This window comes from Oratosquilla oratoria, chromosome 5, assembly GCF_046742065.1.
Source record: "Oratosquilla oratoria isolate Oo_2021 chromosome 5, ASM4674206v1, whole genome shotgun sequence".
NCBI classification, from domain to species: Eukaryota; Metazoa; Arthropoda; class Malacostraca; order Stomatopoda; family Squillidae; genus Oratosquilla; species Oratosquilla oratoria.
Genome location: NC_134781.1, coordinates 29,099,408 through 29,122,078, shown reverse-complemented (window position 1 = coordinate 29,122,078; position 22,671 = coordinate 29,099,408). Strand labels below are relative to the sequence as shown.

Sequence of the window (22,671 nt, the reverse complement as noted above, 5' to 3'; positions counted from 1 at the left end):
TAGAAAGGCTGGATGGTGACTGCATTGTAGTAAACCTTATGTATCTGATATATACATATATATGTTGAGACATTCTGACAGGTTGATGTAAGCGGAATAGGAAACACAGGAGTGTGACTGTGCATACTACGGAGAGACATACAGAGGACTTAACAACAGACTCAAGGAACACAAAGCGGACATTAGACACCACCGAGAAACCAACGCTCTAGTTAACCACATTGACACAGAGGGACATTTGCCTAACTGGGAGGGTTCCACCATTCTAGCTAAAGGACTACACAAGAAACAACGGAAAATAATTGAATCACTTTACATTGCCAACCACAAAAACACAAACAAGAGAACTGGTGACTCGAAATGGACAAAATCTACCGCGACACTTGCCCTCCAAGAATGGCTTCCCAGTAGATACCTTTTTCCCACTTCGGCCTACCCTCTCCAGCTTTCTTCCTTTCACTCTGAAGTTCCTCCATGCTACCTTGCCCCAACTTTTTATCATGATTTATTCTTTTAATGCTATTTGTTACTATTTATTTTCAACACTATTATTATCATTGTTATTGTAACTATTATTTATTTATCATCTCTATCATTATATATATTTATAATTTTATCATTACATTTTTATTTTTATTTTTATTATTACCATCATTATTATTATTGCTTTCATTATCTTTATTATTATTATTGTTATTATTATTTAAATATTTAATTGATCATTGTTTTCACTATTATTGTCATAATTACTATTAATAATTTTTATTTCTTGGTTATTAGTATTATCATTTTTATTTTTATTATTGTTTTTATTATTATTACTTTTATTTTATTGTTATTATTTCCTGTATTGATACTATCATTTTTGTTATTATTGTAAATATTATTATTTAAATATTTATCTTCATCGTTATCATTACTATTGTTACATTTTCTATTAATAATTTCTTTGGTATTAGTGTTATCATATTTAATTGTAAAAATGTCTTCATTGTTACGTGAGCCACAATGTGATGTTCACATTCGCCACCAACTATGGTAACTCGGAGAGGTGGTGAGGTCCACCCCGTGTATATAATGCCCACAGCCCGTTTGTACACATATTCCTTTGAAAAAGCATACCTGCGAAACTAGTCAGGAATAAACTCAAGACTAAGACTCCTGTGTTTCCTATTCCGCTTACATCATATATATATATATATATATATATATATGCATATATATATGTATATATATATATATATATGCTAATAAGAACACGGGTATGTGTGTTCACTTATGCAAAGTAGACCACTTGGAAAAAGAAAGTAATGAAGCAGAGCGCTTTTGTATATCACATCTTCAGTGCAAAAAGTACATAGTTAATAGAAATATTTAGATATACATGAAAAAGGAACAAAGGCAGTTTACATAAGGGTAGAGGACATTTACCCCCTGGAATGCAGGCAGTCAGGTCACAAGGGTCAATGCTTCCGCTAATGAGGGTGGGGTGACATTAGGTCACAGTTGCAGGGTTACATTTTACCTGTTATTATTTTGCTTATTTCTTGACCGATAGAATTGTCAAGTTTATATAAGCCCTTGTGTAGGTTGGTGTTTCGTTCAGGCAATTCGACCCTACTTACATCTAGGCATCTTTTTGTTGGTTCTTTGTCCCTTGGGTTTCCATTTTTTCCTTCCATTATTTTCAGTAACTGGCCATGTATGTATTTACCTAGTTGTGTTTTGTCCCTGTCTGGGGTATTGGCTGCATGTTATTGTGGCAAAGTAGCATGCAGTTGATACTTTAGGGTCTATATGAGGTGCCCTTATGGACCAGAGCCACACATCATTTTGTTTGTGATAGAGGTAAACTCTGTACATAGAGAAATTATGACACTTTTATACTACGACTGTCCCTCCGTTATGCTGTCCCCCAACCCCTTGTTACTGTCCTGTACCATTTCTCTGAATATTCATTTCCTTTTTCCGCCTACCTATCCTGTGGTGGGGGAAAAGAATACTGCCACCAAGTATTTCCACTTGAGTCATAAAAGGCAACAAAAAGGGGACGGGGGATGGGATTAGGAGTCCTACTACCTGTAGTCCCAAAAGGGGACATTCCTAAAAAAAGAAAGTAAAGGCATAAGAGGGTCTGGGAGCTTTCCAACCAGTACCCTAAGGTTTGGGTCTTTTAATGTGTATGGATGTGGTACAGATGAGAGTAAAAGGGAAGAGATAGGCAGTATGTTTGTGAGAAGAAAGATGGATGTACTGGCTTTGATTGAAAGGAAAGGGCAACTGTGAGTTTGGGAGTGTAGCTGGGAGGTACTCAGGAGTGAAGAGGGGACGAGGGAGAGAAGGGGTGGCTATACTAGTAAGTGAAGAGATAAGTGGGTAGTGGAGTGGAAGGAGGTGTCATCAAGGTTGATGTGGATGAAGGTGAAGCTGTGAAAGGAGATGTGGGTTTTTGTAAGTGTGTATGGGCCTGGTAGTGAGAAGAATGTAGAGGAAAGGGAGGCATTTTGGGTAGATATAAATGAGTGCATAGAGGGGTTAGGGAGAAATGTCAATGTAGTTGTATTGGGAGACCTAGATGCTAGGGTAGGAAATGAACCAATAGACGGAGTGATTGGGAAGTATGGAGTTCGAGGCAAAAATCGTAGTGGAGAATTGATGATGGAGATGTGTCTTGAAAGAGAGTTGATGATAGCAAATACAGTGTTTAAGAAGAAAGTCAAGCATAAGTACTCATGGGAGAGGGTGGTGGATGGAAGGGTGGCAGATAGAGCGTTAATGGACTATATAGTGGTGACCAGGAGTATGATAGGAAGAGTTAAGGATGTACATGTTCTAAAGGGAGAGAGTGGGGGAATATCAGATCATTTCCTGGTGGAAGGTAAATTGAGAGTGGAGAATAGGTGGAGAAAGAGGAAAAGGGCAGAAGGTATGGAGGTACTTAGAGTGAACTGCTTAAATGAGGAAAAAAAGGAGAATGAGTATAAGAAGAAGTTGAGAGAGGAGTGGGAGAGAGTAAAGGATAGAGTAGAACTAGGAGTGGAAGAGGAATGGGAATGGTTCAAGGAGGGAGTCATAAGGTGTACAAAGATGGTGTGTGGAACAAGGAGGGTGGGAGGAAATAGAAAGAAGGGTAGTGAGTGGTGGGATGAGGAAGCAAAGAAGGGTGTAGAAGAGAAGAAGCAGGCATTCATAGATTGGCTACAAATTAGGATGAGGGAATCATATGAGAGGTTCAAAGTAAAGAGAAAGGAAGTTAAGTATAAGATAAAGGAAGCAAAGAGGAGAGATGTGAAATGGGGAAAGAGTATGACAAAATTTTGAAAGTAATAGAAAGATGTTTTGGAAGGAAGTTAATAGAGGAAAGAGAGGCAAATCAAGTAGATAAGAAAAGATAAAAGGTACAGATGGAGAGATGATAACGGAGGAGAAGGCGGTAAGGGAAAGATGGGCAGAGTATTTTGGGAGCTGATAAATGTGAAGGAGGATAGGTTGTAAATATTAAATTTAGTCTCGATGGTTCTTCATTACTTCTGTATCTGTTATTTTCTTTTACCCATTGTGTCATTGTATGTTTTATAGTCATATCAAGTAATACATTTCCCCATAGATCCTCTCTGCCTTTCACTGTCATCTCTTCCCAACATATTTCTTTGTGGTTTAAATCTCCCATGAGTACCAGGTTACCTTCTTCCTTCAGCATCTCATTTAATGAATGCCTTGTATCATCTAACATTTTTGAATGCTTGCCCTCTTTCCAAGCGCCTGTTTTGGGGTGTACATAAGTCACCACAAACTTTCTACTTTTCATGTTGCTGTCTTTAACTTTTATTGTGATCATTTCCACACTGTACACTCTGTAACCTTTGTCACACTTAAGTTTTTCATGGCCAGAAAAATGATTCTTCCACCTTGTTTCTCATTTCTGTTTTTACATACATACATATACCAAGGCTTTTTTCCCCCTTTCAAGGGAGGTAGCCAAAAAGGGAAAGGCATAAAAACACTCCCACCCATTTCATCCCTAAATACACTCCACACCCCTCCCACCCTCCCTCTCATCTGAGCACCTCCTAGATGACGGGTCATCCCTGCACCTTGCCCACCGCCCTGGGTCAGAAGCAGTGTCGCAAGACACAGCACATCCACAGCAAGGCCGCTTCATTTAATCGGCGACCCCCCCTCTCCGTCCCCCCTTGCATATAAGGAGAGGACTGGGAGAAATCCCTTCGGGCTGCGTCAAAATTTACTCACACATACTACCCCACTCCCCACCCCCCCGCCCATTCCTCCTCATGCAATCACAACATCATCCATATACAACCATTCTCCACTCACCTCTGTCTTCCGTCCTCTCCCTTCCTTCCTCAACAGACATTCCCCTCTTCACCAAAGCCCCCTTCACCCCATCCATCCACCTCATCCTAGGACATCCCCTCATGTTCACTCCCTCCACATCTGCCTTCCATACCTCTTTTACTAGTCTTTCTTCATTCATTCTTTCTATGTGTCCAAACCATCCTAATACTCTTTCATCAACCCTATCTCCCAGCTCCTTTTTCACCCCTGTTCTCCTCCTCACCTCCTCATTTCTCACTCTATCCAGCCTAGTAACCCCCACCATACTTCTCAGACACCTCATCTCAAACACATTCAAACTCCTTCTCTCTTCTCTTATGTTCCACGTTTCTGCCCCATACAGTGCTGTTGGCACAATCACTCCTTCATACAGTCTCCTCTTCGCATCCATTCCTAAATGTCTATTCCTCATTACACTCTTTAATCCACCAAGGCATTTACTCGCTTCTCTCAATCTACATTCTACCTCCACCTTCACTCCACCTTTTCCTGCTACATTTGCACCCTAGTATCTAAAACTATCCACTTCCTCCAGTCGCTCTCCCTTAATGTTCACTTCCAGTCTACTGCCACTTTCACCCCTTGTACATCTCATCACCTTACTTTTACCCACATTTATCTTTAGCTTTCCTCTATCACATACTCTCCCAAACTCTGCCACCAGCTTCCTCAATCCCTCCTCCGACCCTGCCACAAGCGCAGTGTTGTCCGCAAACAACAGCTGGCTCACCTCCCACTTTTCTCCATTTTCTTTAACCATCTCCAATCCCTGACCCACTCTGTTTTTAATCCAATAATTATATAATCCATGCCCAACACTATTTGGTGGTAGTGGACTCCTTAATTTCATCTCCACAATGCCCATTATTTCTGTTTTTTCTAACAGGTAATCATTTAGTTCATTCAGTCCTGAGATTAATCCATCTATATTAGTAGAGGCCACTTTTATTTTTTTTTTCTTCTCCATCCTGTTTTCTTTTCCTTTTGTTTTGCCTACCTTGATGTACCATTTTCTCATTCTCATGTCTAAGACTCTCCAATAGAACTCCTTGTTTTTGGTCTCTGTTCTTTTCATGTTTTTTTCTTTAGCTTCATCTTTTAATGTTTTCTCTCTTTCCTCATCATTCATTTCTCTTTTTATCCATATATTGTTGTAACATTCACTCTTTGCTAACTCACCTGATTTTGCCAGTATGTCTTCTATCATTTGTGATTTTAGTTATATTTTTAGAGGTATTTCTTTCTTTAGAATATTGTCCCATTCCATATGCTTCCTCTATTTCTTTTTCTATGTCTAGGTCATCATCTTGTACTTCTTTTAGAATTGTTTTTGCCATTTCTTTTTCTTCTTTTTCTCTTAAGTACCTAGCCAAACCATGTTTTTCCTTTAATCCATATACTACAATACACTTATCTTACACAATTTGCTTTGTCTTTGATTACTTGAGTGATTGTGTCCTTTGCATTTTCCTGCATCTGTTATTGTACTATTTCTTTAAAAGCTATCTCTTTGTTTGATCTGTTTCCATTCCATTTCTTAATTTTCTGTAAATTTTCCTCACCTAAGTTTTCTTCAGTTCTTTGAGACATTGCCTGTATTTTGTGATATACCTATTTTTTTTGTTTGTTAATTCTTACTATGGGTAGTATAATTGTTTTTCATCTTTTCATCTTCACATTTAACCTCATTTTTTTAATTCATTTAACTCATTACTTATTTTGGAATTCTTCTTTAGTTCACACCTCTTTGTTGACTTCAAAATAAATTTTCATCAAAATCACAATATCTTGCCTTAGTTCCATGAATTCAAAATCACAATATCTTGCCTTAGTGCCATGAATTTCTATTTATATTCAACTCCCTTTCCATGTCTGATTTACTCAAATTTCTTTTTTCATAGTTACCAAAGCCAGAAAATAGGTAATTGCCATACAATCTACCAATTCCTTTTGGGGTTTCAAAGCCTCTATTTACATTTAGTTTTGGTATAGTGCCTCCAGTGGGCTCTGTGTTTATGTCAACATTTGAATAAAAATTGTCACAGTTTTCCCCTGATCAGCCTTGATTCCCTTGCATTTTTTCACCACTGCACAGAAATCATTTTGGGCAACCACAAGTGCTCCCCCTCCCACTCAATACAACCCAGGCCTCTTGCTTTCCTTGCACTGTTGAGAATGTGTGTATGTGTATAAATTTATGTTAGGATTGAATAAGATTAGCCAGATTCAGTAACAAAAAGTTACATTTAGATTTCAACATGTACATTGGTGTATCATTCCCATTTTCACTCTGTTAGGCATAGTTTATATATATTTTTTGTAATGTAGTGCTTGCCTGATTTGATTAAAAAAGTTGTTTCCATCATTTTCAGGTTCATAAGGTTGTTGATAAACATTGGCTGGAAGGTGAGAGCGGAGGAGTGGTGGGTCGTTTCCCAAGCAGCTGTGTGGTAAAGGTACCCCTACCTCCCCACCCTGCACATTTGCCTCTTTTTGTTGCCACAGCTCATTTCACTGCTGCACAGGCAGGGGACCTGGCCCTTGTCAGAGGTAAGGATTTTCCATATTTTTGGTAATTCTCAATAAATTGATTGAGTCTTGTTGAATTTGAATGTACAATGTTGAGTGTACTTCATCAGGCTGTCCAACTTTTTTATTATTATTTATTTATTTATTTATTTTTGTATCTTTACATATTGTTTACATTGCAGGGGAATTTGTAGTTGGTTTGAATCCTGTTGATGAGAGCTGGTGGTGTGGGCAGTGTGAAAACCGGACTGGCATTTTCCCAGTAAACTTTGTATGGCAGATTAACAAGGAAATTATTGAAGTATGTATCTGTTTCAGACAAGTATATCTCACTATGTTTTGTTCTTGAATTAGTGTATACATGTCTCATTTTAAAGGTCATTATGGATGTGATTATATACTTTCAGGAAGATGAAACGGGTGAGAAGCCAGTGAAGATGCTTGCACGAGTCAAGGCGAGCATCAAAGCTCAGCTTCCAGAAGAGCTGGATTTGTACTTGGGTGATATTGTCACCATTACACACATTGTTGACAAGGACTGGTATAGGTAATGGCTCTAGTAAAAACTGACAAATATAGTATATAGGAAAAAAGAAAATGTACTCTTTTATTCAAATGTGTTTAAGGGGGTTTAATGGCTACTATAACTAGGGCACCAGCATTAGGAGATGAGATGCTAGATGGTTGGTGGTTAGAGCCCTGCGAAAGTAATTTCTAATGGGAAAAAGGGGAGGGGGTGTACATTCTTAACCCTTAGCATACAAGGATGTCAACATTGGCATCCTGAGGCTTGAGTGGGTATATGAAGACTCCAGTGGTGTTGTCCTGATTATATTTATTTTGCAGTTGTAGTTGAGTGGTCCCATATTCTATGAACAGGCTTGATCACATTTTCTGTGGTTATTCACATTCAGGATGAAAGAGAATGGGAGAAAGGAAAGTACTATAGCTGTAACATTATATTTTATAATGTATATTTTGATGGATCATCAAATCATCGTACATCAATCAACCAAACACTTGTGCGTGCATATTTGACTCATAGAAGAAGTTGAATCTAGATTACAAAACATAGTTGATATTGATTCCTATTTGCTCATATTCTATTCTCATTTAGTCAAAAGACATATTGAAGAGGTTGAATCTAGATTAAAAAAAACATATTTGATATTGATTTCTATTTGCTCATACTTTATTTTCATTTAGTCGAAGACATGATTTTTTTCGGAGATACAAAATCTGTCAGATCATATTAAACTTTTCACCATTCTATTGGTGAAAGTGGCAGTAGACTGGAAGTGAACATTAAGGGAGAGCGACTGGAGGAAGTAGATAGTTTTAGATACTTGGGTGCAAGTGTAGCAGGAAAAGGTGGAGTGAAGGTGGAGGTAGAATGTAGATTGAGAGAAGCGAGTAAATGTCTTGGTGGTTTAAAGAGTGTAATGAGGAATAGACATTTGGGAATGGATGCGAAGAGGAGACTGTATGAAGGAGTGATTGTGCCAACAGCACTGTATGGGGCAGAAACGTGGAACATAAGAGAAGAAGAGAGAAGGAGTTTGAATGTGTTTGAGATGAGGTGTCTGAGAAGTATGGTGGGGGTTACTAGGCTGGATAGAGTGAGAAATGAGGAGGTGAGGAGGAGAACAGGGGTGAAAAAGGATTTGGGAGATAGGGTTGATGAAAGAATATTAGGATGGTTTGGACACATGGAAAGAATGAGTGAAGAAAGACTAGTAAAAGAGGTATGGAAGGCAGATGTGGAGGGAGTGAACATGAGGGGACGTCCTAGGATGAGGTGGATGGATGGGGTGAAGGGGGCTTTGGGGAAGAGGGGAATGTCTGTTGAGGAAGGAAGGGAGAGGACGGAAGACAGAGGTGAGTGAAGAATGGTTGTATATGGATGATGGGGGGTGGGGTAGTATGTGTGAGTAAATTTTGACGCAGCCCGAAGGGATTTCTCCCCGTCCTCGCCTTATATGCAAAGGGGGACGGAGAGGGGGGGTCGCCGATTAAATGAAGCGGCCTTGCTGTGGATGTACTGTGTCTTGCGACACTGCTTCTGACCCAGGGCGGTGGGCAGGGTGCAGGGATGACCCGTCATCCAGGAGGTGCTCAGATGAGAGGAAGGGTGGGAGGGATGTGGAGTGTATTTAGGGATGAAATGGGTGGGAGTGTTTTTATGCCTTTCCCTTTTTGGCTACCTCCCTTGGAAGGGGGAAAAAAGCCTTGGTATATGTATGTATGTATGTATTGTCAACTTTAAAAAAGATTAGATTCTGGATTGTTATTCAGATAATTGTCTTTGAAATGTTTTACTCAGTGTATGCATTCAAATGTGACCAGGTATTGTGGCATATACTGTATGTATGTCCCATTTTTTTGTCGCCTTTTATGACTCAAGTGGGAACATTTAGTGGCAGTATTCTTTCTCCCCTACCACAGGGTTAAGTGAAAAAAGGAAATGTATGTTCAGAGAAGTGGTACAGGACAATATTAACCTCTTCCCTCCGGGGCACAATCGCACGTCTGGTAGCATTAGCTGCCCGACGTGCGATGTCTCGAAATAATAATCGCATTATAAAAAATAAAGTCAGTGCTAAATTGTCCGTTCTCTTTCACCCGTGTATTTTGATAACCATAGAAAACTGATGAAGCCAGTTTAGAGAGAATGAAAATTACATAGGTACAACTACAATAAATATAATCAAGATGGCGACTTCGGCATCAGCGAGTACCTACTTGCTCCTCATGCCGCCTACGTAGGTGGCATGAGGAGCAAGTGGATACGAGAGGCTGCCATATCGGCGTCTTGATTATATTTATTGTTGTTGTTGTTGTCGTTCCCTAGACTGTCTGTCTGAGCAGTCCCGTCTCCCCAAGGAATGCCACAGCCGAAACTGGGTTTTCCCACAAATCCATTATAGAGTGTATGTTGTGTTGTTTGTGTGCATGATTGTGTATAATGCAGTCTTCCATTATGTGTTGTATGGTATGGGGTGAAGTGTTACATCCTGGGCAGCTGTTCACAATGTGGTCATCCAGCCTCTTCTGGTAGCCCCTGCATAATGACATACTCTCTAAACTGTCATCACATTTTCTATGGTTATCAAAATTCACAGGTGAAAGAGAGAACGATCGATATAAACGGTGACTATTTTTTATGATGCAAGTATTATTACGAAACATCGTACGTCTGGTAGCTCATGCTGCCTGCGAGATTTTGGCCCGTAGTGAAGTGGTTAAGAGTAGGGGGACAGCATAATGGAGGGACAGTCATTATAATTAAGTAGCATCATTTCTGTATGGAAAGAATGAGTGAAGAAAGACTAGTAAAAGAGGTATGGAAGGCAGATGTGGAGGGAGTGAACATGAGGGGACGTCATAGGATGAGGTGGATGGATGGGGTGACGGGGGCTTTGGGGAAGAGGGGAATGTCTGTTGAGGAAGGACGGGAGAGGACAGAAGACGGGTGAATGGAGAATGGTTGTATATGGATGATGATGTGGTGCATGAGGTGGAATGGGGGATGAGGTAGTATGAGTGAGCAAAATTTGACACAGCTGGAAGGGATTTCTCCCCGTCCTCTCCTTTTATGCATGGGGGGACGGAGAGGGGAGGTCGCCGATTTAATGAAGCGGCCTTGCTATGGATGTGCTGTGTCTTGTGAGACTGCCTCTGACCCAGGGCAGTGGACAAGGTGCAGGGATGACCCGTCATCTAGGAGGTGCTAAGATAAGAGGGAGGGTGGAGGGGTGTGGAGTGTATTCAGGGATGGAATGGGTGAGAGTAATTTTATGCCTTTTTCTTTTTGGCTACCTCCCTTGTAAGGGGGAAAAAGCCTTGGTATATGTATGTATGTATTTCTGTATGAATAGGGATTTCCTCTATCACAGACAAAATTATGTGTGGCTCTGGTCTGTAGGGAGATAGGGTTGATGAAAGAGTATTGGGATGGTTGGGGTACATGGAAAGAATGAGTGAAGAAATATTAGTAAAAGAGGTGTGGAAGGCAGAGGTGTGGGGAGTGAACATGAGGAGGCAACCAAGGATGAGATGGATGGGGTAAAAGGGGCATTAGGAAAGAGGGTGATATCTGTTGAGGAAGGAAGGAAGAATACAGAAGATAGGGGTGAGTGGAGAATGGTTGTATATGATGCTGTGTTGCATGGGAGTGGGTGGGGGATGGAGGGGGTGAGGGAGTATGAGTGAACGATATTTTGATGCATCCCAGAGGGATTTCTCCCTGTCTTCACTTTTTCTGCATGAAGGGATGGGGGGGGGGTTGCTGATTAAATGAAGCAGCCTTGCTATGGATGTACTGTGTCTTGCTACATTGCTTCTAACTCAGGGCAGTGGATGAGATGCAGAGATGACCCAGCATCCAGGAGGAGCCAAGAAAAAAAGGAGGGAGGGTGGTAAATGGGAATGGAGTATGTGGAGATGAAATGGGTGGTAGTGGATGTATGCCTTTGACTTTGGCTACCTCCCTTATGAGGGGAAAAAAACATTGGTATATGTATATATATATATTTGGGTGTGCTGCATCTAGTAAAAAGTGTGGAGTGGAATACATAGTTATGTTCCTTGCAAGAGTAGATACAGTTTACTCTTGATAAACAAGAACATATACAACAGTATGAAGTAGAACCCTTTTTAGAATTGGGTTGTAATCATAGAACATATCGACAGGGATCAGCAATAGCAGCAGCAGCAATAGTAGCAGCAGCAGCAGCAGCAGCAGCAGCAATAGTAGCAGCAGCAGCAATAGTAGCAGCAGCAGCAGCAATAGTAGCAGCAGCAGCAGCCGCCGCTGCTGTCAGTCGAATATAATCACCCAGCATTAATTTTAAGATCTATGTAATCTATCATGCTAAAAAGATTAATTTATTTTTCAAGTATCTCAACCTGCATTCAATTAGGATATGTAAGTTTCAAGCACAATGTTTTGATTTTTGAATGGACACTGCTCAGTTTCTGTCACAAATTAAAAAAAGTTGTTAATTATTTTCTTTTTGTTTTTTGCAGGGGTGAATCAAATGGTGCCACAGGAATATTTCCAAGTGGATTTGTTGAAATTATTGAGGAATCATGCACCACAGAAGATAGTAGCTCTTCCAAAATAGCTGATTTTGATATGCAGCTGAACCAACCATGCACAGTAGAAGTCAGAAATGAGATTCCACCAGAGTCAGGGCTCAGTATTGAACTTTCTCCCCAGTTGTCTGAGTATCAGGGGCATGAAAACTTCCAGCCATCTGTGGAAAAAGTAGAAGAACCCCCTTCTTATAGTACAAATAGTTTTGGTGACAATTCTCATTGGAAAAATACCAATGGTGACGATAATTCCATTTTTGAAGATGATTATTTCAAACAGAACATGCCGAGCATGTTCTCAGGAACATCAGCAGGAAGTCGTCAGTCTGGTGCTTCAGGTGCACAGGGGGATGTCTCAGTTTCAGCAAGTGCCTCAGTAGATAATAGCTCCCTGCAGAACCGATATGAAAATGTAGATTCTGTTTCACAGAACAGTGATGCTCTTGCAAATAGGTATGAAAATGTCTTTAGTGAAGAAACATGTGGTAAATCTGCCTCAAGTGCCTTTAACCAAGCAAAAACTCAACCAGAGAAAGAGGTGGCTTCAAGTAATAGCAGCCTTTCTCTGTTAGTTGATAATTATTTTAGCAAAAACTGGCCACAGTCAAGTAGTAACATGATCAGTGTTGATGGGAGTACTAATAATAATAACCTGGAAAATGAATTTGACTCCCTTGTGTCTCCTGGGTACAATGAGGATAATACTGGCATCAAGCCTTATGGTCGAGCCATATTCTCCTTTAAGGCTCAGTATCCTAATGAACTAAGTTTTAGGAAGGGTGACATCATTCATTTAATCAAGCATATAGATTCCCACTGGACATTGGGAATGCTAGCAGATTCCAAAGGAATTTTTCCATCTTCCTATATGGACATTATTGTGGACTGTCCCTTTAGTTCTGAACAAATGTTCCTTGCCAGAAGAGATGACTCTGCCAGTTATCATAATTATCAATCCCATGCCACAGCATTGTACAACTTTAAAGGGGAGCAGCCAGGGGATGTGACATTATCAAAAGGAGAAGTTGTTAAGATTACTAAAATTGTTGATAACAACTGGGTGGTTGTAGAAACAAAGGAAGGCGCTTGTGGTATGTGTCCAAAAAACTACCTCTCCATATTAATAGACCCCTATGTCCAGGATATCATGAGATCCACCCATGAACTTGATTCAGAAGAAACTTGTGGATCTGTACAGGATGTGTTAACAAAAACAACAATCGAGCCAATCAAGTCTGCAGTTGAGGCTGTTAAACCTGAAGCTGAGCCAGTGCCTGTAACCAGGTCAGTAAAGCCTGTAGTCAAGACAGCAAATGTTTCAGTTGAATCAATCAGTCATTCATATGAAGCACCAGAGGTTGAAAAGCCAATACCTCTACCTAGAAAAGAAGTTCCTCTAGCAGTACAACCTTCAACAAAGCCAAATGTAGGCAATGTATCACCAAATGTAGGCAATGTATCACCAAATGTAGGCAATGTATCACCATACTTATCCAGTAATCGAAGGTCCTACAACAAGGATGACTTTGGCTCTATCAAGCAGCAGCAATATGAAGATGTTCTTGCCAAGAACCTGGAGGTATTAAATGTTTCCCTCAAGAGTGGAGCTGGTGTGGGGCAACAACATCCAGAAGCAGAAAGCATGTTTGCCAGCAGGGAAAGTGAAATAGAGAAACAAATTGAGGCAACAGGTTTTCAGAGTTCAGTTGGAGCTCATCCTGAAAAGGATGATGAAGGTAAGACTAAGAAGTCTGTTTCACCTGGTAGAGGGAGCTCTGTTAATATACTAACTACTAACCAAGAATCCTTAAAGAAGGAACCTCTCAGAAGAACTTCTCCTCATAGTTGTCCACTGACCTCTCTAAGGACTCCTGTCTCTTCTGCTAACAACTCCTCTCGTGTATCAAGTGTTTCCATGCAAAACAGATTATCCAATTCCATATTCTATGTCTCATGCCCAGTCATGGGTGTTCCTACAGAGAAGCCAAGGAGACCCCCTGCTCCTGAGCCAAGGCCTGCACCAAGAACAGTGGATCCTGTTTATTCCAAGGTATCTAAAAAAAAGTCATCATCTCCTGCCAATGGAAGGGGTAGCAGGAAAGAGGCAGCTCAAGAAGAATCAAACTCATGCTTCCCAGATGATGTAACACATGTTTCATCAAGTGATGATTTAGAAGCAGCTGCTGTTTCTGGTAAGGAAATTGCCATTTGTATATGCCATTTGTATATTGCCATTTGTATATGCCAGTTTTAATTTGTTCTTTTCTTCTCTTTTTTGGTGTAAGTTTCCATTTTTCTGATGTACCATTTTCTGTCTCAGATCAGCACTCTCCAAAAAACTATTTTTTTTCCGTCTCCGTTCTTTTCTCGTTTTTTTTTCTTGGCTTCACTTCTCAGTGCCCTATTTTTCTCTATTTCCTCTTCATTCATTTCCTTTTTTATCAAAACATTTTTATGTTTTTCACTGTTTGCTAGTTATGCCACTTTTGATAATATTTCTTCTGCTATCATTTGAGTTCTTAGTTTGATTTTCATTGGTCTATGTTTTTTTTTCTTTTGAGTATGTACCCTTCCTGTGTACGTCATCGATTTCCTTATCCAGATTCTGTCCCTCATCTTGAACTGCTTTTAGTATCTCCTTCACAATTTCTTTCTCTTCTTTTTCTCTTTGGTATTTATGTACATTGTGTTTTTCATCAATACCATAAACCACAATGCATTTCTTTTTGTTCACTGTGTCTCTCACCCAATTTTCCTTTTCTTTGATCACCTTGATCACTGTTTCCTTTGCATTCTCTTCTACCTGTTGCTGTACTATTTCTTTGAATGAGAGTTTTTGATTTTTAGGTTCCCTTTTCCACTGATTTTTTATTTCATTCAGATCAGTCTCTTTGATTGATTCTTCCATCTTTTTAGTTAATGCTTGTAATTGTTCTTCAATATCTCTTCAGTTTTTCATTTGTATTTTTAACCTCATTTTCCTTTCTTTCATTTTCTCTTTTTATTGCACTTGGTTCACTTTTTAGCTCATTTAATTGTTTTAGTCTCACTTCGTTAGTTGTGCGTAAGTTGGATACCTCTAGTTGTAAAGCTTTATGGTCTAATTTTAATTCAATCAATTCATCTGCTAAGTTGTTAATTTCTCTATTCCTTATTGCTCTGCTAATCCTAATTTCTCTATCAGTGTCCAAGGTTTTATCCATTATTTCCCCTTGCCTCCTAAATCCCAAGAATAAATCCTCACTGAAGTACCTGCTAGTTATCTTTGGAGTATCATATAGACATTTTTTTTTCGTATCACTCCCAATGGGGACTCGATTCTGGATACATCCAGTCCTCTCTTGGTTGATTCGTCAATCCTTACTTCTTCTTTACTACTTTCCATTTTGTACTAAAACTATTAATCCAAGAACTGGACCGGATACATACCTTGCTGGTCCCACGAAAACATATTGTTTCACCCTGAAAATGACAACAAGTCGTTTTTCCTGTTATAGCAACAGTGCACTAATTTGGAGCTTGGAGCTAGCTGTTGACACTTCCTTCTTCTTTGACTGCTTATGACTGTGTTACCTACCGTATATTTCCACGTATAAGATGACCCTAAAATCCAGAAATTCACCCCTTAAAATTGGGGGTCGTCTTATACTACCATTATAAAAATCAGACCTTGAATTCTACGTGAGATGACTTGGTAGGTTAGCCTGCCGATAACCACCGATACACAGGAAATGATTCACATTATGATAAGAACTGGTAATGAAGGTAATTAAACCATATTTACCTTATATATTATTGGCATATCTTTATAGTAAATGGCAATTGTTAATAAATTCAAGGAATAATTCTATATTAGTGAAATTACGGTACTTTTAACTACTCTATGTAAACACATTTAACACAGCTGAAAAAAAATGTAATCGAGCTCTGGTTGCGTTCATAGCAACCTTTTTCTTTTGCTAACTTTTCAGTAATTTTTAAGACTGAAAATAAAAATTTTGGATTACAGTACATAAAACGTTTATTTATCAATAAAAAAGATATATTACAGTAGTTGAACCAAGAACGAACCAGGAACGTAAACAAATAATTTTTGTTAGTTGACGTGTGTTCTCAGAAAATCATGATACATGATTTGCTTTGTTATTTAATTTATTTTGAATTTATAAGGATACAGTAAGTAATTTATCTGGTATAAGGATACAGTTAAGTAATGAGAAAGAAAAGAGAAAAAGCGGAAAAAACAGCTGATAAATGTAATCAAAACAATTCTTTTTGTACGGTAGGTTTGATACACTGATGCTTTTGTAATTTAGCAGTCATCTTATACTACCGATATGAGATAAATTCATAAAGATTTGCTCTAATTTTGTACCTCGTCTTATACAAAAGTCGTCTTATACACGGAAGTATACAGTAGTTGTATTATATGGGAAGGGGAGCTATGCTCGTGGTGACCCATTTTTGTTTCTTGCAAGATCAAGTTTGTTCTTAAATTCTTGTATTGTGCTTGCATACACTATTTTTTCATCCAATTCGTTCCATATATCTCTCACTCTGTGTGGGAAGCTGTTCTTTTTCAGGTCTCTTCTGTAGTTATCTTTTTTGAGTTTCATTTCATATCCTCTTGTTTTGTCTCTATCCCACTTTAATAGGTCCTCACTTTCAAGGCATTCTATACCTTTCATAATAATATAGTAGATGGTTAGTAGGTCCCCTTGTTCTCCTCTTTGTTCCAGGGTTGGGAATTCCAGTTCAGCCAGTCTTTGTTCATTTGTCAGGTTTGAAAGTGTTGGGGCCATCTTTGTTGTTGCTCTTTGTATTCTTTCTAATTTTCTTATATTTATTGTACTGGGTTACCATATCAGCCCTGCATATTCCAGTTTTGGTCTTATCAGTGTTTGTAATATTTTCTTAACCATTTCCTTATTGATCTCAGCAAATTGTATGTTTCTCCGACTATTTTATTTATATGTTTATCTGGCGACGTGTCTTTGGTGATGATTACTCCTAGGTCCCTTTCAGAATTTACTTTCTTTACTTCTTTTCCATCAATTTTATACTGTCCTGATATTCTCTTCTTGCTTTTTCCAAATTCAGTTATACTGCACTTCTTGATGTTGAATTCTACCTCCCATCTCTTGCTCCACTCTGGGACTTTGTTTGGATCACTCTGTAATGAGTCACATTCTATTTCAGAGTTTATTCTCTTTAATAATTTTGCATCATCCGCAAAGCAGTTCATGTAACTTTCAATGCCTTCGTCTATGTCATTTACATATGTAGTAAACATTATCAGAGCTAGTACTGACCCCTGTGGGATGCCACTACTCATTTCTTCCCATTTTGAATATTTGTCTCTGAGCACCACTCTCATTTTTCTTCTATGGAGGAAGTCCTCCATCCAATTCAATAGTTTTCCATCAATGCCTATTCCTATTGTTTCCAGTTTATGTAGTAATTTTTTGTATGGTACCTTATCAAATGCCTTTTGTAAGTCCAGAAAGGCACAATCTGCCCAGCCATCCCTTTCTTGCAATATATCTATCAATCATGAGGAGGAATAGGCGGGGGGGTGGGGGGTGGGGTAGTATGTGTGAGTAAATTTTGACGCAGCCCGAAGGGATTTCTCCCCGTCCTCTCCTTATATGCAAAGGGGGACGGAGAGGGGGGGTCGCCGATTAAATGAAGCGGCCTTGCTGTGGATGTACTGTGTCTTGCGACACTGCTTCTGACCCAGGGCGGTGGGCAGGGTTCAGGGATGACCCGTCATCCAGGAGGTGCTCAGATGAGAGGAAGGGTGGGAGGGGTGTGGAGTGTATTTAAGGATGAAATGGGTGGGAGTGTTTTTATGCCTTTCCTTTTGTGGCTACCTCCCTTGGAAGGGGGAAAAAGCCTTGGTATATGTATGTATGAATAGAAACAAATTAAATCAGTGGTACATGATCTTCCTTGTCTGAATCCAAATTGTATGTATGTATGTGTGTACAGGTACTCCTCGTTTAACGACCTACTCGGTTAACGACAACTTGGAGTAACGACGGGCTTTATGACGTCGTTTAACGTAAATCTCCTGAAGTTACGACGTCGTGTACGATAATTAAGTTGGGTGAGGCAAATTTGTATGATGTTATAAATGAACTTGTACGGTGGATATTAGCTGTGAGGTAAAGTGTTCTGAAGCTTAGGTCTACATTACCATCCTGCAAGCTGCAAAAACTACCTGAGGTACAGTGTATACCGGTAGTGGTAAATTTTTAGTTTCGACCATGGGCGCAATATAACAATGGAAAATTAATTATTAATTTTGTAAATTATAATGTATTAACGTAATATGCAATTTTGTGAGCGGAAATGAAAAAAAAATGCTAAAACAGATTTCGTAAGTAACGAAGTCATGTCGGACGAATGGTACACCATGTTTGTTATGATAGATACCGATGTCGAAGAAATGAAAGGATGATAAATTAATTCGTCTAACCTAAACTAAACTAACCTAACCTGTGTTTAATAAATCATTACCTGCAAATTAAATGTCATACTGCTTGTCTTCGTTGTCGTCGTCGTGAGAGACGTTGGTAGACGACAAGATGGCGTCCCGAGCCTATGCTACCGACTTCGTTCATTAGCATATTTTCTTGTAGCATAGTATTTTTTACTTTCATTTCTGCCCACAAAATTGCATATTACGTTGATACATTTTAATTTACAAAATTAATAATTAATTTTCTATTGCTATATTGTGCCCATGGTCGAAACTAAAAAAAATACCCCGGTATTCAATATGGAATGTCAGCATACGCGGATTTGGTCATATACGGTAATTTTAGGAACCTAACCACCGTAAATAAACAGTAAATAAAGCTTTAATGTACTGTATAAAAGAGGGAAAATACACGAAAATAAAGATACATGTATTGCTGGACATTGTACATACAGTACATGTACGTATATGTATACACTTTCGCTTAACGACCAATTCGGTTAACGACGGCGCGCTGGTCCCAATTGTCGTCGTTAAACGAGGAGTACCTGTATGTATTTATGTACAAAAAACAATAGAAATGTGGCTTAGAAAATTTGGGAATACCCATGAGAGATGAATGTCATTCTCATTTCCTGTGGAAAGGAGTGGTTAAAAAACCTTTGTGACCTTTGATCTTTTGACATTTTGGTAGTGACAAAGGCTGGGGATTATGTCATCCAGTGTATCTCAGAACACATGTCAGTGTTGAGCATTCTGTGATGTCTCCCAGTTAATCTGTGGGGTCAAAGGTGTGTGAAGAATATAAAAATTTCCCTTTTTTTTAATCTATTAACTTCAGTGCAAGGTGGCCAGGCATACACTTGGATTTTATTTTTTCCCCAAGATATTGCTCAACAAGGTATATTTAGGCATACAGTACACTTGAATTGTTATTGTTGTTGTTATTGTCATTCCCTAGACTGTCTGACCAAGCAGTCCTGTATCCCTGAGGAATGTCATGGCTGGAAAGGGGTTTTCCCACAAATCCTTAATAGAGTGTGCATTGTCCTGTTGGCATGCATGATTGTGTACAATGCAGTCTTCCATATTGTGTTGTGTAATATGGGTGAAGTGTTGCATCCTGGACAGTTATCTGTGATGTGGTCATCCAGCCTCTTCTGGTAACTTAGAAGGGCTGGATGGTGGCTGCACCACAGTCTGGCTAGGTGGACTGTCCTTTCAGGGTAGACACGGTTCAGAGGGGTGGATATCAGGGGGTCTGGCATGCAGCAGTGTATTGTCTTTCAGTTTGTTGATGGAGGATTGAGTTATATGACTATGGATATGCTTCTGGAGGCAGGTGTCTGGTAGCTGTGGAAGAAGAGAAGAGAGTATATGTGTGTGATATAGGTATTTGTGTGTTGTTTTAATGTTTCTTGGCATGAGTGGGTGTTCTGCTATGTAGTGTAGTGGGTGTACTGTGTTTGTGGAGGCTGCAGCAAGTATTTGTTCACCTATTATGTCAAGGTGATCCTAGACTTTGAGTTTTTTTTTTTCATGGTGTAAATGGTCTGTAGGTATTGTGTTTGTGCAGCCTGTAATTGCACAGACAATCATTTTGCACAGACATTTTGCACAGACAAGCTGATTGACACATCATTTGATGTAAGAAAGACTTCCCTACAAACCCAGACAACACACCCTTCATAGACTGCTAGATGAAACATAATCTATAACCTCAAGCACTCGTAAGCCTGTGGCCCTGACAACATAAGTAACATCCCCCTAAAACACCTTGGACCACATGGCATACACACCTTCACCAATGTTGCAAACTACAGCTATTCACACAACACTATACCTAACATTGGGAAGCATGGGAAAATCATTACTTTTCCCAAACGCAACAAAGACCCAACAGTTCCAGCATCACACTGCCCAGTCACACTTCTCTGCATCCCCTCCATAGTCACAATGGGATTGTTGTAGTGCAGGGTGGTGATCTAAATACAAGCATGCCAGTGCTATTCTTACTTGTCTTGGGAATACTTTCTCTACTGGATTGATTGCTGGTAATGTTACCCCAAAGAGCAATATTCTCACCTGTACCAATCATCATCTTCACAAGTAATCTCCACTGACCATATCCAGAGCATAACTCCAAAGTGCCCTATGCTGACATAAAGATAATATCTCAACTCAGCAACTACATGATAGCTTCTAAAATCACCCACACATAATTAGATAAACTAAAACTAGTTGAAACAAGATACTATGGAAGCTTTTGGAAATCACCAGTGGCTGAAGGAAACTAATCATATTCTACGACCAATTCTTGAGACCACATTTGACAATGCCTGAAGGAAACTAATCATATTCTACGACCAATTCTTGAGACCGCATTTGACAATGCCTTCACATCAAGGTTCCCAACAAGCAAGAAAATAAACATGGACACCCTCTAAACTACAAAGGCATAAATCCACTCCCATTTCATTCCCACATATTCCACTCCCATTCACCACCCCTCCCTCCCTCTTTTCTTGGCTCCTCATGGATGATGGGTCATTCCTGCATCTTGCCCTCTGCCTTGGGTCAGAAGCAACATAGCAAGATTCAGCACGTCTACAGCAAGGGTGCTTAGTTTAATCGGCGACCCCCCCTCTCTATCCTCTCATGCAGAAAAAGAGAAGACAGGGAGAAATCCCTTTGGGCTGTATCAAAATATCATCCATACACAACCGTTCTCCAGTCACCCCTATCTTCTGTCTTCTCCCTTCCTCAACAGACATTCTCCTTTTTCCCAATGCCCCTTTTACCCCATTCATCCATCTCATCCTTGGTCACCCCCTAATGTTTACTCCTTCCATCTCTGCCCTCCACACCTCTTTTACTAATCTTTCTTCACTTATTCTTTCCATGTATCCAAACCATCCCAATACTCTTTCATCAAATCTATCTCCCAACTTCCTTTCCACCCCCATTCTCCTTCTCACCTCCTCATTTTTTGCTCTGTCAAGCCTAGTAACCCCTACCATACTTCTCAGACATTTCATCTCAAAAACATTTAAAATCTTCCTCTCCTCCTCTCTTATGTTCCATGTTTCTGCCCCATACAGTGATGTTGGCACGATCATTCCTTCATACAATCTCCTCTTAGCACCTGTCATGCCCTAAGCTCAGTTTTTGTGTGTTACATCAAACTCTAAAACAGAGTTTGAGTAATTCATACAATCCAGAGTCTCAGAGAAGAATCGCCCCTTTATAGATACATCCAACACGCCAGGATAAAGAAAGAAGATATACAAAATCACTGGAATATTTACTAACACAACTAGTGAGAATATCTCTTACTTACAAAGTTCCGACAATGCGCAGAGGTCGAGTGCGGAGGGAGCAGCGTGGGTATCTGCACCCCCCAATTTATACCCCAGCCGCACAACACAGGTGCTATTGCCCAAGTACCAACTTATCTTAATACATATATTCCTGTCCCTATCTACCCAACTCCACACATCCATTACTTCCTTTATTTATGCATGGAGAGGGTTTACAATAATTCCCTAGCTTATACCTTAACCTACAAGACAGTGAGGTAGAAAAGGAGGGGAGGCGCTAATTCGTCTCATTCTTCTTGGTTAATGCGCCCCTTGACCCCAGCTAGCGGGCGGCGTTGGTTTCGTACCACTCCGCCGCTTGCCTACGAGAGCTTTCGCACGCGTTCTAGGTCAAGAGAGGGGACGCCGTCTTCACAACCGTCGGACTTATGCCGCTCCATATTTAGTCCGTATTATAGGTCACGCTGAGGGGTTGCAAAACACAGTGTAGTCATGCTCCAGGAATGAATATGTCACATCATGTGTATGAACCCGGTGTGACGTGACATACATCCCCCTTCACCGGACAAAAATGTTCAAACCTGCGGAGCAAGGGTTGAACATTTTGTGTCTGGACGTGACAGGGCATCAGCAATCATGTTACTCTTCCCTGAAATATATTTAAGATTCAAATCGTGACCCTGGAGTGCTAGCGCCCACCGAGCCAACCTATCACTCCTAGCCTTCCCTTCTATAATGTACTTAAGAGGATTATGATCACTAAGAACTATCACCTTACCATCTAAAAACACCTGGAATTTCTTTAGCGCTAATACGAGACTGAGGGCCTCCTTCTCAATTGTGGAATACCTAGTCTGATAATCCTTGAGGACTTGAGACATAAAT

At 39.8% G+C, this 22,671-nt stretch overlaps 1 pseudogene; it reads left to right on the top strand.

Annotated features, from left to right (window-relative positions):
• Positions 1-22,671, top strand: part of LOC143025423 (uncharacterized) — a 137,315-nt pseudogene that overhangs the window by 21,134 nt on the left and 93,510 nt on the right.